At 37.7% G+C, this 15,754-nt stretch overlaps 1 non-coding gene across 1 annotated transcript; it reads left to right on the forward strand.

The window, feature by feature from the left end:
• The first annotated feature begins 13,630 nt into the window (after window positions 1-13,630).
• LOC113891964 lies at window positions 13,631-13,735 on the forward strand. Its single transcript, XR_003510938.1, has one exon. It is a non-coding gene; the product is annotated as a U6 spliceosomal RNA (small nuclear RNA).
• The last annotated feature ends 2,019 nt before the right edge of the window (window positions 13,736-15,754 follow it).

Genomic DNA, 15,754 nt, shown 5'->3' on the forward strand with positions numbered 1-15,754 from the left:
GAGGTGACCATAAAGCTCAACAAGTGTTTGTGTTGCGATTGACCTGTCTAGATGAGTGCAGGCATTTCTACTCCTTCATTTCCAGGACAAATAAAAGTAGGACCTTCATGTAGTTAGTTTTTGCTCTTTCTCCCTGGTTGGTTGTTTAAAACAATGCATGATGCCGAGGCTTTTTTTGTTGTGGTTTACCTAGTCATGGTTTGGTTGTAGGGAGATGTGAGATGAGTGTAGCTGAGGAGAGAAAAAAAATTCCATCTGTGAAATTGAGAAACACAACCAACTCTGAAGTTTCTGGAGAAAAGGAAGTATTTTTGATGTAGAGATAGCCAAGAGCCTCAGTGACTGGGACGAGGAAAACCTGTCTTGACTGTGTGGAGACAGAAATTTTAGAGTAGAAAAAAACATTTAGGGTCAGGACTCTTGTGTTCTGGCCTTGACTCTGCCACTAACTGGTTGAGTGAGGCAGTGGTTATTTACATGACATGTGGGGTCTATAAAAGGCGAGTCTGGGAGCTGATCCTGGCTTTGCCATTGAACAGGCGAAGGCTCCTAACTTCTCTGTACCCCAGTTTCCTCATCTGTAAAATGATGATCACAGTGGCATTGACATCAGGATTGTTAAGAGGATTCAATGAGTTAATTTTCTAAAAGGTACTACATAAGCAGATGTTGAATAAAAAATAAATTTGGGCAACTCATTGAATCATTCTGCAGTTCCATTTCCTTAGCTCTAAAACATAGAGCTTATTTTGATTTCCAGTGAAATAATCCTACCCAGGTTTGGTGATTTTTACTTTTCTGGTTGTTGTTGTTGTTATTATTATTATTATTGGTTCTGGTTTATTTATATACAATCGCAGTAGATAAAATGTGCTTCCCCCACATTCATATATTAAAATTCTGACTCTCAATGTGATGGCATTAGGACTTGGGGGCCTTTGGGATGTAATTATGTCAAAAGGGTGACATTACATTGGTTTTTGACTCTAATTTTTCTAGAATACCAAAGAGATGGCAGTTTGAATTATATGCAAAAAGTAATTTTTTATTTTACTATGTACCAGGCTGACACAAGGGAAGGTAAACTTAAACAGCAAATAATTTGGGGGGATTCTGAAGAAAAACTTTTTTGCTATAATTACTTGATACTTGTGGAAGCAGGGAGAAAGTTCCATGAAAAGGTTATTTTTTAACATTGACTCAAGATTTCTTTTTTTTTTTTTAATTCTTCAAATAGTAGTTCCAGACTTAGGCAAGAAGAATTTCTGGCTATAAAGAATCATTTACCTTTGTATTCTAATGAATACATATGGAATCTAGAAAAATGGTACTGAAGAATTTATTTACAGGGTAGCAATGGGGAAATAGACATAGAGAATAGACTTATGGACAGGAGGAGAGGGGAGGAGGGGAAGAGATGTAGGGAAAGAGTAACAGGGAAACTTACATTACCATATGTAAAATACATAGCCAATGGGAATTTGCTGTATGGCTCAGGAAACTCAAACAGGGGCTCTGTATCAACCTAAAGGGGGTGGGATGGGGAGGGAGATGGGAGGGAGGTTCAAAAGGAAGGGGATATATGTATACCTATGGCTGATTCATGTGGGGGTTTGACAGAGAACAGCAGAGTTCTGTAGAGAAATTATCCTTCAATAAAAAATTAATTAAGATCATTTGCCTTTATATGAGCAAGAAATAGTTGGTGTAATTTTTTTCTTTCTGTTTCATCATTTATTTTGAAAATGACTCTAGAATGCTGAGATTAAATAGTTTATCATACCCCTTGGATTCTGATATATTTCACCAAGTGTCCGTGTCTAACATATATCTTAACGACCCAGATAATCACGATGGTGTGATCACTCACCTAGAGCCAGACATTCTGGAATGTGAAGTCAAGTGGGCCTTAGGAAGCATCGGTATGAACAAAGCTAGCGGAGGTGATGGAATTCCAGTTGAGCTATTTCAAATCTTGGAAGATGATGCTGTGAAAGTGCTGCCCTCAATATGCCAGCAAATTTGGAGAACTCAGCAGTGGCCACAGAACTGGAAAAGGTCCATTGTCATTCCAATCCCAAAGAAAAGCAATGCCAAAGAATGCTCAAAGTACTGCAGAGTTGCACTCATCTCACACACTAGTAAAGTGATGCTTAAAATTCTCCAAGCCAGGCTTCAGCAATATGTGCACTGTGAACTTCCAGATGTTCAAGCTGGTTTTAGAAAAGGCAGAGGAACCAGAGATCAAATTGCCAACATCTGCTGGATCATGGAAAAAGCAAGAGAGTTCCAGAAAAACATCTATTTCTGCTTTATTGACTATGCCAAAGCCTTTGACTGTGTGGATCACAATAAACTGTGGAAAGTTCTGAAAGAGATGGGAATACCAGACCACCTGACCTGCCTCTTGAGAAATCTGTATGCAGGTCAGGAAGCAAGAGTTAGAACTGGACATGGAACAACAGACTGGTTCCAAATAGGAAAAGGAGTACGTCAAGGCTGTATATTGTCACCCTGCTTATTTAACTTATATGCAGAGGACAGCATGAGAAACGCTGGGCTGGAGGAAGCACAAGCTGGAATCAATATTGCTGGGAGAAATATCAATAACCTCAGATATGCAGATGACACGACCATTATGGCAGAAAGTGAAGAAGAACTAAAGAGCCTCTTGATGAAAGTGAAAGAGGAGAGTGAAAAAGTTGGCTTAAAACTCAACATTCAGAAAACTAAGATCATGGCATAAGGTCCCATCACTTCATGGCAAATAGATGTGGAAACAGTGGCTGACTTTATTTTTCTGGGCTCCAAAATCACTGCAAATGGTGACTGCAGCCATGAAATTAAAAGACGCTTACTCCTTGGAAGGAAAGTTATGGCCAACCTAGACAGCATATTAAAAAACAGAGACATTACTTTGTCAACAAAGGTTCATCTAGTCAAGGCTATGGTTTTTCCAGTGGTCATGTTTGGATGTGAGAGTTGGACTATAAAGAAAGCTGAGTGCCAAAGAATTGATGCTTTTGAACCGTGGTGTTGGAGAGGACTTTTGAGTGCTTTGGACTGCAAGGAGATCCAACCAGTCCATCCTAAAGGAGATCAGTCCTGGGTGTTCATTGGTAGGACTGATTTTGAAGCTGAAACTCCAATACTTTGGCCACCTCATGCGAAGAGCTGACTCATTGGAAAAACCCCTGTTTCTGGGAAAGACTGAGGGCAGGAGAAGAAGGGGATGACAGAGGATAAAATGGTTGGATGGCATCATCAACTCAATGGACATGGGTTTGGGTGGACTCCGGGAGTTGGTGATGGATAGGGAGGCCTGGTGTGCTGTGGTTCATGGGGTTGCAAAGAGTCGGACACAACTGAGCGACTGAACTGAACATATGTCTTTAAATTTGCCTTTTTAAAGAAAATTTTATCCAGACACATGGTTAAATATTCAAGCACTATAATAAAATACATGACAAAAGTCTGTTTTTCCTCCTTCCTCCCTTACATCAACCCCCCTCCCCCTCCACCACTCCCATCTCCCCTTGGCCTCTTTCCCACGTCCAGAAACAATTGCTGTTCTTGATGTCTTGGGACTGAATTAAATCAGAGAGTGTTTTCTGGCCATCTGACTGAAAGTACTTGCCCAAATCACTCTCTCTATTAGAACATATTGCTTTATTTTTATTAAGGCACTTAATCACTATCTCACATTTTCTTACTTATTTTGAGTATCTGTTTATAATTCACCATCTCCCACTCCTGGTCTAGAAAGTGAATTCCGGGAGAGCATGGACTTTCTCTGCTTCCTTAGTGTTGCATCTTCTTCTTCTAGGAAAGTACCTGGAAAAGACTAGGTGCCTGTTCGGTGTTTGCTAAATGTTAAATCCTTTTGTAAGCTTTGTTGTTGTTCAGTCTCCCAGTCTTGTCTGACTCCTTGTTACTCCATGGACTATATGTAGCTCACCAGGCTCCTCTGTGCAGTGAGATTTCCCAAGTCAGAATACTGGATTGGGATGCCATTTCCTTCTCCAGGGGATCTTCCCAACCCAGGGATTGAATCCGTGTCTTGTGCATCGGCAAGTGATTCTTTACTACTGAGCCACCAGGGAAGCCAACTATCTTTATTGTACTATATGGAAAAACAAAACTGTCTTTTCCTTAGAGGGAGAACTGTATGTTTAAAGGCTCTTCACTCTATCCACGTCCTTAAAAAGATAGTTGGAAACAAAGGTGGTCACTGCATCTATTTGCCAGATGTGCCGAAATGCAGGAGGCTCATGGAGATTTAATGCTCAATATCCCAGTTTGGGCTACTATGGATGAACTTGCTGTAAACATGAACAGGGACATTTTGTATGGACACGTGTCTTAATTATCTTGGATAAATACCTAGGAGTGGAATTTCTGGTTTAAATGGTATGGGTGTGTTGAATTTTCAAAGGAAATGCCATATTGTTCTCCAAAGTGGCAATATCATTTTGCATTGGTCCCAACAATGTTTGAAATTTCCAGCTGCTACACAGCATCACCAGCATTTGGGATTTAAAAACTGTAGCCAATGTAGAGGGTTGGTGGGGATTTTCCATTAGTTTTATTTATTTATTTATTTTTAAATTTTTTTAAAATTTAATTTTATTTTTTAACTTTACAATATTGTATTGGTTTTTGCCATATATCGAAATGAATCCCATTAGTTTTAACATACATTTCTTTAATGACTGATGATATTGAATATTTTTCTTAATTTTTTCCATCTACCTCTCTTTTAGGTAAAGTATTTAACTATTTAATTAAAATTTTGGGTTATTTGTTTTATTATTGAGGTTTCAGAGTTCTTTATATACTCTGGACACATGTTTTTTACTGGATATTGTAGGGAGAGAATTTATGGATTTTTCATGTTTCTGCAGATATAAGCGGAAACTGACAGTTCTTGTTCCATACTGTCTTTATAGATGTGTTTTGTGTGGCAAAATAGCCTTAGACAATTGAGATAATGTCTCCCTTTGGGGAAAGAAAGTTTATTTGCTGTCTAGGACAATGAAGATAGCATCACCCAGGTTTGCTTGCAGCTCTTAAAAGAAAACGGCTTTCTAAGCTTGAAATTAATGAGTTGTGATGGAATCTACCACGTGTGAAGCATCCTCTAGGGCCTGGCTGCTTGTGGAGAGCACATAGGTGCTTGCTCTGCTGGGACTGATGAAGTCCTTCATCTGTGACCCAGGAGTCTCAGGTCTTCTGCTAGTCTGTGAAACTGTGGCAGGATGACATGCCAGTTTGCTAGGAGCATAAAATCTCTGACCTTTTATAGCTAGCTCTTTACAGATAAGTTTCCAAAATTTTTTTTCTCAGTCCATGTCCTACTCTGATTTTCTTAACATTAGCTTTTAAATACTTAAATCGTGATGAAATCTAATTCACGTTTTTAAAAATATAGAACTGCCTTATGATCCAGTAATCCCACTGCTGGGCATACACACTGAGGAAACCAGAAGGGAAAGAGACACGTGTACCCCAATGTTCATCGCAGCACTGTTTATAATAGCCAGGACATGGAAGCAACCTAGATGTCCATCAGCAGATGAATGGATAAGAAAGCAGTGGTACATATACACAATGGAGTATTACTCAGCCATTAAAAAGAATACATTTGAATCAGTTCTAATGAGATGGATGAAACTGGAACCTATTATACAGAGTGAAGTAAGCCAGAAAGAAAAACACCAATACAGTATACTAACGCATATATATGGAATTTAGGAAGATGGTAACAATAACCCTGTGTACGAGACAGCAAAAGAGACACTGATGTATAGATCAGTCTTATGGATTCTGTTGCAGAGGGAGAGGGTGGGGAGATTTGGGAGAATGGCATTGAAACATGTATAATATCATGTATGAAACGAGTCTCCAGTCCAGGTTTGATGCACGATACTGGATGCTTGGGGCTGGTGCACTGGGACGACCCAGAGGGAGGGTATGGGGAGGGAGGAGGGAGGAGGGTTCAGGATGGGGAACACAGGTATATCTGTGGCAGATTCATTTCGATATTTGGCAAAACTAATACAATATTGTAAAGTTTAAAAAAATTAAATAAAAAAAAATATAATCCCTGCTTCTTGTGCCTTATAGTCATAAAATTGCGGCTAACTCAAGGGCAGAAGGATATTTTTCCTGTTTTCTTTTAGAAGCTTTATAACTTTAGGTTTTACGTTTAAACCTATGAGTCATTTTGAGTTAGTTTTTATATTTGGTATGAGGTTTATTAATGTTTTAAAATAAGGTTATTCAACTGTTCAGCATCATTTGTTGAAAAAATTGTCCCCTCTTTGTTGAATTTCCTAAGCATCTCAGTCCAAATTGGCTAAAAATGGATGGTCTGTTTATGTATTTCCTATTCTGTTTCATTCATCTGTATGTATATTTTTAAGTCACACTATTTGGATTATTAAAGTTTTATAATAAAGTCTTAAAATTAGGTAGTGTAATTTCCACAACTGTTCTTTTTGAAAACTGTTTTATATATTCAAGATCATTTGCATTTTCATGGCATTTGAGAATCACCTTGATAATTTCCACATCAAAGAAGTTTCTGGAGTTTTTATTGGGATTGTGTTGAACTTTTGATCTATTTGGGGAGAAATGACATGTTTCTAATACTGAATCTTTTTGTGAACACGGTATCATCTCTTAATTTCTGTAGGTCTTTTTAAATTTCTCTCAGTAGTGTTTTGTATTTACCACTTACATATCTTGTAAATATTTTTGTTGAGTTTATCCCTCAATATTTAACATTTTCTGGTGCGATTATAAACGATACCCCTTTGTTGTAAATTTTAATTTCCAACTGTTCTTTGCCAGCATATAGAAATATAATGAATTTTTATATATCTTACTGCCTTATCAACTCCTTAATTTTAATAGAGTTTCTTTGTGGGTAGACTCCACAGGTGTTTCTACATAATCATATGTTCTGGGAGTATCACCCACCCCCACCCCTAATTTGTATACATTTGATTTCTTTTTCATGTCTTAATGTACTGGATAGGATATCTACAACAATGTGGAATGGAAATAGGTTGGACATCCTTGTCTTGTTCTTGAACTGACAGGGAAGTACTTAGTCTTTCACAATTTAATACAAAATGTTGCTGCTGCTGCTGCTAAGTCACTTCAGTCATGTCCGACTCTGTGTAACCCCATAGACAGCAGCCAACTAGGCTCCCCCCGTCCCTGGGATTCTCCAAGCGAGAACACGAGTGGGTTGCAATTTCCTTCTCCCATGCATGAAAGTGAAAAAGTGAAAGTGAAGTTGCTCAGTCGTGTCCGACTCTTCTCGACCCCATGGACTGCAGCCCACCAGGCTCCTCCGCCCATGGAATCCTCCAGGCAAGAGTACTGGAGTGGGGTGCCATTGCCTTCTCCAATACAAAATGTTAGCAGTAGGTTTTTCCTAAATGCCCTTTATTAGTATCAAGTTCCCTTCTGGTTCTAGTTTGCTAAGAGTTTGCATTATGAATGGATGTTGAATTTGGTCAAGGGCCTTTTCTGTGTCTGTTGGTCTTTCCTTTTATAGACTCCAGGATTGATTAGTTACATTAATTTTTTAATGTTGAAGCAAGCAGCCTATGTTTCTGGAGTAAAACCAATATGGCTATGTTGTTTTAGTATATGTAGTTGAATTAAATTTATTAAAATTTTGTTAAAAATATTTGTCACATGTTCATAAGAAATATTGGTCTGTAGGGCTTTTTAAAAATTGCGTATCTTTTCTGGTTTTGGTATCAGGTTAATGATGCCCTCAGAATGAGTAGGGAAGAGTCCCCACCCCTTTATTTTCTAGAAGAGTTCATGTATATATGGCATTATTTCTTGAGTGTTTTGGAGAATTCACAAGTCAAGCTATCTGGGTCTAAAATTTTCTTTTGCAGGAAGTTTTGAAACTGTAAATTTATTTTCTTTAATAAATATAGGGCAATTCATGTTATCTTTTTCTTTCTAATGAGCCTGGGCAGATCATGTTTTTCAAGGAATTTAACCATTCCATCAAATTTATCAAAAGTATTGACATACACTTGTTCATCATCTTTCCTAATTATCCTTTTAGTATCTATATAGTCATGGCCCCACTCACTTCTGATTTGATAATTTGTGTTTTCTTTCTCTCTCTCTCCTCCTTTCCTCTGTCTCTCTGTATTATGTCCAGTGTTTTCCAAAATTCAGTTCAGTTACTCAGTCGTGTCCAACTCTTTGCGACCCCATGAATTGCAGCACGCCAGGCCTCCCTGTCCATCACCAACTCTCGGAGTTCACTCAGACTCACATCCATTGAGTCAGTGATGCCATCCAGCCATCTCATCCTCTGTCGTCCCCTTCTCCTGTTCCCAATCCCTCCCAGCATCAGAGTCTTTTCCAATGAGTCAACTCTTTGCATGAGGTGGCCAAAGTACTGGAGTTTCAGCTTTAGCATCAGTCCTTCCAAAGAAATCCCAGGGCTGATCTCCTTCAGAATGGACTGGTTGGATCTCCTTGCAGTCCAAGGGACCCCCAAGAGTCTTCTCCAACACCACAGTTCAAAAGCATCAATTCTGCAGCACTCAGCCTTCTTCACAGTCCAACTCTCACATCCATACATAACCACTGGAAAAAACCATAGCCTTGACTAGATGAACCTTTGTTGGCAAAGTAATGTCTCTGCTTTTGAATAGGCTATCTAGGTTGGTCATAACTTTCCTTCCAAGCTGTAAGCGTCTTTTAATTTCATGGCTGCAGTCACCATCTGCAGTGATTTTGGAGCCCCCAAAAATAAAGTCTGACACAGCTTCCACTGTTTCCCCATCTATTTCCCATGAAGTGATGGGACCGGATGCCATGATCTCGTTTTCTGAATGTTGAGCTTTAAGCCAACTTTCTCACTCTCCTCTTTCATCAAGAGGCTTTTTAGTTCCTCTTCACTTTCTGCCATAAGGGTGGTGTCATCTGCATATCTGAGGTTATTGATATTTCTCCCAGCAATCTTGATTCCAGCTTGTGCTTCTTCCAGTCCAGCATTTCTCATGATGGACTCTGCATATAAGTTAAATAAGCAGGGTGACAATATACAGCCTTGACATACTCCTTTTCCTATTTGGAACCAGTCTGTTGTTCCATGTCCAGTTCTAACTGTTGCTTCCTGACCTGCATACAGATTTCTCAAGAGGCAGGTCAGGCGGTCTGGTATTCCCATCTCTTTCAGAACTTTCCACAGTTTATTGTGATCCACACAGTCAAAGGCTTTGGCATAGTCAATAAAGCAGAAATAGATGTTTTCCTGGAACTCTCTTGCTTTTTCCATGATCCAGCAGATGTTGGCAATTTGATCTCTGGTTCCTCTGCCTTTTTTAAAACCAGCTTGAACATCAGGAAGTTCACGGTTCACGTATTGCTGATGCCTGGCTTGGAGAATTTTGAGCATTACTTTACTAGCGTGTGAGATGAGTGTAATTGTGCAGTAGTTTGAGCATTCTTTGGCATTGCTTTTCTTTGGGATTGGAATGAAAACTGACCTTTTCCAGTCCTGTGGCCACTGCTGAGTTTTCCAAATTTGCTGGCATATTGAGTGCAGCACTTTCACAGCATCATCTTTTAGGATTTGAAATAGCTGAACTGGAATTCCATCACCTCTGCTAGCTTTGTTCATAGTGATGCTTTCTAAGGCCCACTTGACTTCACATTCCAGGATGTCTGGCTCTAGGTCAGTGATCACATCATCATGATTATCTGGGTCGTGAAGATCTTTTTTGTACAGTTCTTCTGTGTATTCTTGCCATCTCTTCTTAATATCTTCTGCTTCTGTTAGGTCCATACCGTTTCTGTCCTTCATTAAGCCCATCTTTGCATGAAATGTTCCCTTGGTATCTCTAATTTTCTTGAAGAGATCTCTAGTCTTTCCCATTCTGTTGGTTTCCTCTATTTCTTTGCATTGATCGCTGAAGAAGGCTTTCTTATCTCTTCTTGCTATTCTTTGGAACTCTGCATTCAGATGTTTATATCTTTCCTTTTCTCCTTTGCTTTTCACTTCTCTTCTTTTCACAGCTATTTGTAAGCCCTCCCCAGACAGCCATTTTTCTTTTTTGCATTTCTTTTCCATGGGGATGATCTTGATCCCTGTCTCCGGTACAGTGTCACGAACCTCTGTCCATAGTTCATCAGACACTCTATCCATCAGATCTAGGCCCTTAAATCTATTTCTCACTTCCACTGTATAATCATAAGGGATTTGATTTAGGTCATACCTGAATGGTCTAGTGGTTTTCCCTACTTTCTTCTATTTAAGTCTGAATTTCCAAACTTAAATGGATATAAAAAATTTACTCTGAAATCATTTTCCTTCTTTCTCAAAGAGTTAAAAAAATTTTTTTTTGTTTCTATTCATGCCTGTTGGCAGTGAATTACCTGTTTTAGTATATATATCTGCAAAAAATAATTCATCTTTATCTCTTGAAGATTTTTCTTTTTCTGGATGTACAATTCCAGATTATGTTTGTTTTTATTCTTTTCATTGTCTTCTGGTTTACAGTGTTTCTGACTAAAATTTCATGGTACTGTTATCTTTGTTTCTTAATATATAATATGTATTTTCTCCTTTGGTTAAAATGTTTTTAAAACTTATTTATTTTCATAATAATTTGATTATCATGTGACTTAGTGTAGTTTTCTTTTTCACCAGTCTTTGACTATTGAGATGATTGGATTTTCAGGGTTTTTTTTAAAGCCTTCATCAACAACTTTTAAATTTTTATCAGATCTTTTGTTTCATCTTAATCTCCTTTCGCTTTCCTATTTCTTTGCATAGGGAAGCTAAATGAGAACACACTTCTGTTGCAGTAACTATGTACTTTTATAAGAAGGATGATTAAAAAAAATTTTTTTTTCAATTTAAAAACTGTCCTTTTTGCCTTTTTGTGCCAATTAACAGAAAAGTGAGTTGAGTAATATTATTTCTACACTTAGAGAAAATAAATCTCTCTGTATATGTACACACACATACCTTCTTCAACATGGGACATGCTACACAGTTGCTTTTATAAATGATCTCTTTGGTTTTTCTATTTTTATTATTAATTGGTTAATAGAACACTGATTCTTTATAACATTTTATGCAAATACAACATATATGTAGCTTTGGGTAAATGAGTAAACTGTTATATGCTATAGTCTTATTGTGGTATTTTAAGATTTAAGAGCAGAGTGGACAGACTAGATTGAAACTCTGGCCACTCTCTTTTGAGTAGTTTTACACCATTTTAGTCATATTGAAATTATTTTTCCAGAATTTTATCTTAAGGAAGTTGATAGTTTTACTGTTTGGCTCCGTCTGTATGCATCAGATTGCCACATGGTTGAATGATTGTTGATAATTAACAAAAAGGGATTTAAGCTAATAACCCTGTGCTCAGGTCCAAAAGAAGTGTAAGGACCAGAGGTCTGTTATGTGCTCTCAAATAAACTAGTTCTGTGACTGATATTGTCAGGCGTAGCACAAGGGTTACCCATTCTATCTAAATTGGTAACTGAGTTATCTCTGGGTGTTTAAAAGATCTTTTACTCCCATTAATATGTGCAGTACTTTAAAATGTCTTGGTAATCTCCTCAACATCTTATGAGATAAACAGAAAGAAATTAATATATTTATGCAAATTTAGTAACTAGGGCATTAAGAATTGAGGTACTTTTCCAAGTCTATGCAAGGCATCAGTATCAGAATAGCTTTTGGATTGCTTGGGTAAATTCATTCTGATTGTGGTATCTGATGAGTCATGTGGGTGAGTATTCAAGAGATTTTTATCCTCAGTTCTGCTATTTCTGTGGGTATCACTGTTTTGGTTATTGGAAACCAAGGATACTCATAAGTCCTTAATTTGGACACAACTGGTAAAAATGGTCAGTTTATTCTTTTAAAAAAATGCAATGGCATTAGGACAGTCATGGGAATTAAAGTATGTTAGAAGCATCTGCTCTGCAGTCAAGAAACCCTGTCGCTCATGTTAATCTCTTCCTCAAACATTCAAAACTATGCCTTGAAGGGGAGTTATTCTGAAAAGTTGCGAACGTATTATATGGCATGCATGCTCAATCACGTCCAACTCTTTGCGACCCCATGGACTATAGACCACCAGACTCCTCTGTTCATGAAATTTTCTAGGCATGAATACTAAAGTGGGCTGCTGTTTCCTTCAGTGAATTGTATGTGTGTATATATGCATGTATGTACAATACAGACCTATGTACATATACCTTTGAGGCAGAGGAGGAGTGAGAAACTGTTTATAGGGCAGTGAGGATGGCAGTGGTTTGAGGTTGAACAAATAGTTTGTTTTTATTTATTTATTTATTTTTAATAGTTTGTTTTTAATGTCAGGAATTTGGAAGGAAAATGATGGCAACAGTGAAGTTTGAAATGTCTTTTCTAATGATTGATTTTGTTATGAAAGATGTTTCTCATTCATAGGTAAAATGTTACCATCTTAAGGGATTTTATAGGAAGAAGATATTCTTCCTAATCTCATATATAGGAACTAATATTTATTTTTAATAGTTTGTTTTTAATGTCAGGAATTTGGAAGGAAAATGATGGCAACAGTGAAGTTTGAAATGTCTTTTCTAATGATTGATTTTGTTATGAAAGATGTTTCTCATTCATAGGTAAAATGTTACCATCTTAAGGGATTTTATAGGAAGAAGATATTCTTCCTAATCTCATATATAGGAACTAATATTTTAAGTAGTTAATTTTAGTCATATAATAAAGTCTGCAGTGGGTGTTTGTTGGCATCAATTCAGCTCCTTAATGCCTTCATCATAGATTGAGAATCCTTATATCTTTTAACTCCATTGTCCTTCTTTTCTTTTCTTTTGTCTTGAGAATTGCTGCTTGATGGTCACAAGATTGCCTCCCAAGCTTATGATGGGTTCCCTTTCAGCAGGAACACAAATATGCTAAAAACCTACCAGCTGAATTCCCTGCACGTCTCATGGCCAGGACTGGATCATGGGACTGTGTCTAGCTGTGAGGGAGGGTGGGAAACTGACTCAGTTTCATCCTAATCCATCACCAGAGTCTGGGCACATTGCTACCCTAAGGAATAAAGTATGGGGTTAAATCTTAGGTAGCAATAAACAGTGTCTGTCACAGAGGGTGTATTTTTATCCTTCGTTACTATAACCTAAGTAGTACTCTTCCAGATAATAAAGTAGTCCATGTATTCACTAAAAGAGATTTACCTTGTACTCTAACATTCTTTATTCTTTAAATACCAACATGCCTCTGTGAAGTTTCTGTATTTGTTAACTGTGTCTCTCTTAATTTTGTAGAGGAAAACTGTTTGTCGAAGATTTGATTACAGATCCACAATAGGAAGGAAATATAACCCCCGCCTCAAAATGTGCAATTATAGATGATTAAAACTTTAACAAAAGCAAAAGATACTCCTAAATTTAAGCTGTATAGTAGTTGCACAGGAAATATTTATGTTCCCATTTGATGCTAGAATCTTTGACAGTAAGGAAATACCAAAATTTGAGTTATGTGTTACATCACTTAAATATCAAGAATTCAAGTAAACCTTTAAAAAATAAGTTTAATAAGAATATAGTAGTGCTTGCTTCGGCAGCACATATACTAAAATTGGAACGATACAGAGAAGATTAGCATGGCCCCTGCAAGGATGACACGCAAATTCGTGAAGTATTCCATATTTTTAGATCTCAACGTAAGACCAGAAACTATAAAAAAACTCCTAGAGGAGAACATAGGCAAAACACTCTCTGACATACATCACAGCAGGATCCTCTATGACCCACCTCCCAGAATATTGGAAATAAAAGCAAAAATAAACAAATGGGACCTAATTAACCTTAAAAGCTTCTGCACATCAAAGGAAACTATCAGCAAGGTGAAAAGACAGCCTTCAGAATGGGAGAAAATAATAGCAAATGAAGCAACTGACAAACAACTAATCTCAAAAATATACAAGCAACTCCTACAGCTCAACTCCAGAAAAATAAACGACCCAATCAAAAAATGGGCTAAAGAACTAAATAGACATTTCTCCAAAGAAGACATACAGATGGCTAACAAACACATGAAAAGATGCTCAACATCACTCATTATCAGAGAAATGCAAATCTAAAAGGTGCAAATTAAAATTTTCCTTTAACCTCACAATGAAATGACATAAATTTCTCAATAACACAGGGAATCAAGTATTCAAAATCTAAACAGTGAGTTGAGATTTTTGTCACCAAGAGGACTCAGGAGTCTTGAAGTACAAGGGTATGAGTATAGGGCTAGGTGGTCAGTTTTAAACAAAATAAATAGTACCGATGAATACTATTCCCCAAACACTGTTTTTCCAATTTGATGATATAGGAAAAATAAAAGTGTTGGTTGCTCAAAGTAAAAGTGTTAGTTGCTCAGTCGTGTTGACATTTTTGTAACCCTATGGACTGTAGCCGGCAAGACTCCTCTGTCCATGAGATTTCCTAGGAAAGAATACTGGTGTGGGTTGCCATTCCCTTCTCCAGGGGATCTTCCTGACCCAGGGATTTATCTGGTCTCCTGAGTTGCAGGTAGATTCTTTACTGTGTGAGCCACCAGGGAAGCCATGGTGAGAATATTGAGATAGAACAAATATTTGGTGATAGTTTTCTTTCCACTTTCAAGCCAAGCACTTTGACATTCTGAAGGCACAGTCTGTTTCCACTTTCAAGCCAAGCACTTTGACATTCTGAAGGCACAGTTTGTTTCATAAGCAAAAGAGATAGTGCTGTTTGATTGAGAAGATATTTTCACATGGTACATACAGTATTCATTCTAGGGACACAGGAATAAGAAAATAATTGAAGACATTTATTTTGAAGTGATCCAGACATTCAGTTAGGAAATAGGATTACCTGGGCCCCATGATAAAGAACATGCCAAAAGGGGTTCTGATCTCCATTTTAGAGATGTGGAAACTAATCTCGGAATCAGTAACTTGCCCAAGTTTTTGCAAACTATACCCCCATAATGGCAGTACTGGCAGCCCTAAAAGGGTGGAGTATAAAATTTCTGACTCCATTTCATGTAGCTCACAATGATGCTCAGTCTCACTCACACAGAATAACACAGGGAGCTTTAAAAAATACTAAAGACTGGCCCGCACCCTATACCCATTAATCCAGATCTCTGGTGCGTGGGACCCAGGCACTGGCATTGTATAAAAAACAAACACTTCCTCAGGTGATTGTCTTGGGTAGCCAAGGTTGAGACCAGTGATTATGCTGTAAACCTGAGAATATGATGAGCTGGGTTGTGGAATCAGGATGATCCGTAGCCGGTGGGTTCTCATATCTTATTTCCTGACCTGAAAGTAAAGGCAGACAGACTCCTTGTGTTTTGTTTGGAATAGTGTTGTCTTGTAACATCATCCTTTCTAGCCATTCTTCTTTCTTCTGCTTTCAAGTGACTCATGCTGAACAGTACACTTATTTCATGTTACAACTTGGTTCTTCACATGGTTGTCCCAATGCCCCATTTATCATTGTGGTCATGGGCACAACCCAGAAATTTAGAACAATGCAAGTCATTTAGAAATTCAAAACATGGTTTCTGGTAATGCTGCAGGAAGTATTTTAAGGTTAATTTTTATTTCCATGGTATCCTTGACTCCTTCCTGAAGTAGTTTAAAAACTGGTTATTGGCAGAGAGGAGAAATACGTGGAAGGGATTTGGGTATAC

The sequence above is a fragment of the Bos indicus x Bos taurus genome, chromosome 4, assembly GCF_003369695.1.
Source record: "Bos indicus x Bos taurus breed Angus x Brahman F1 hybrid chromosome 4, Bos_hybrid_MaternalHap_v2.0, whole genome shotgun sequence".
NCBI classification, from domain to species: domain Eukaryota; kingdom Metazoa; phylum Chordata; class Mammalia; order Artiodactyla; family Bovidae; genus Bos; species Bos indicus x Bos taurus.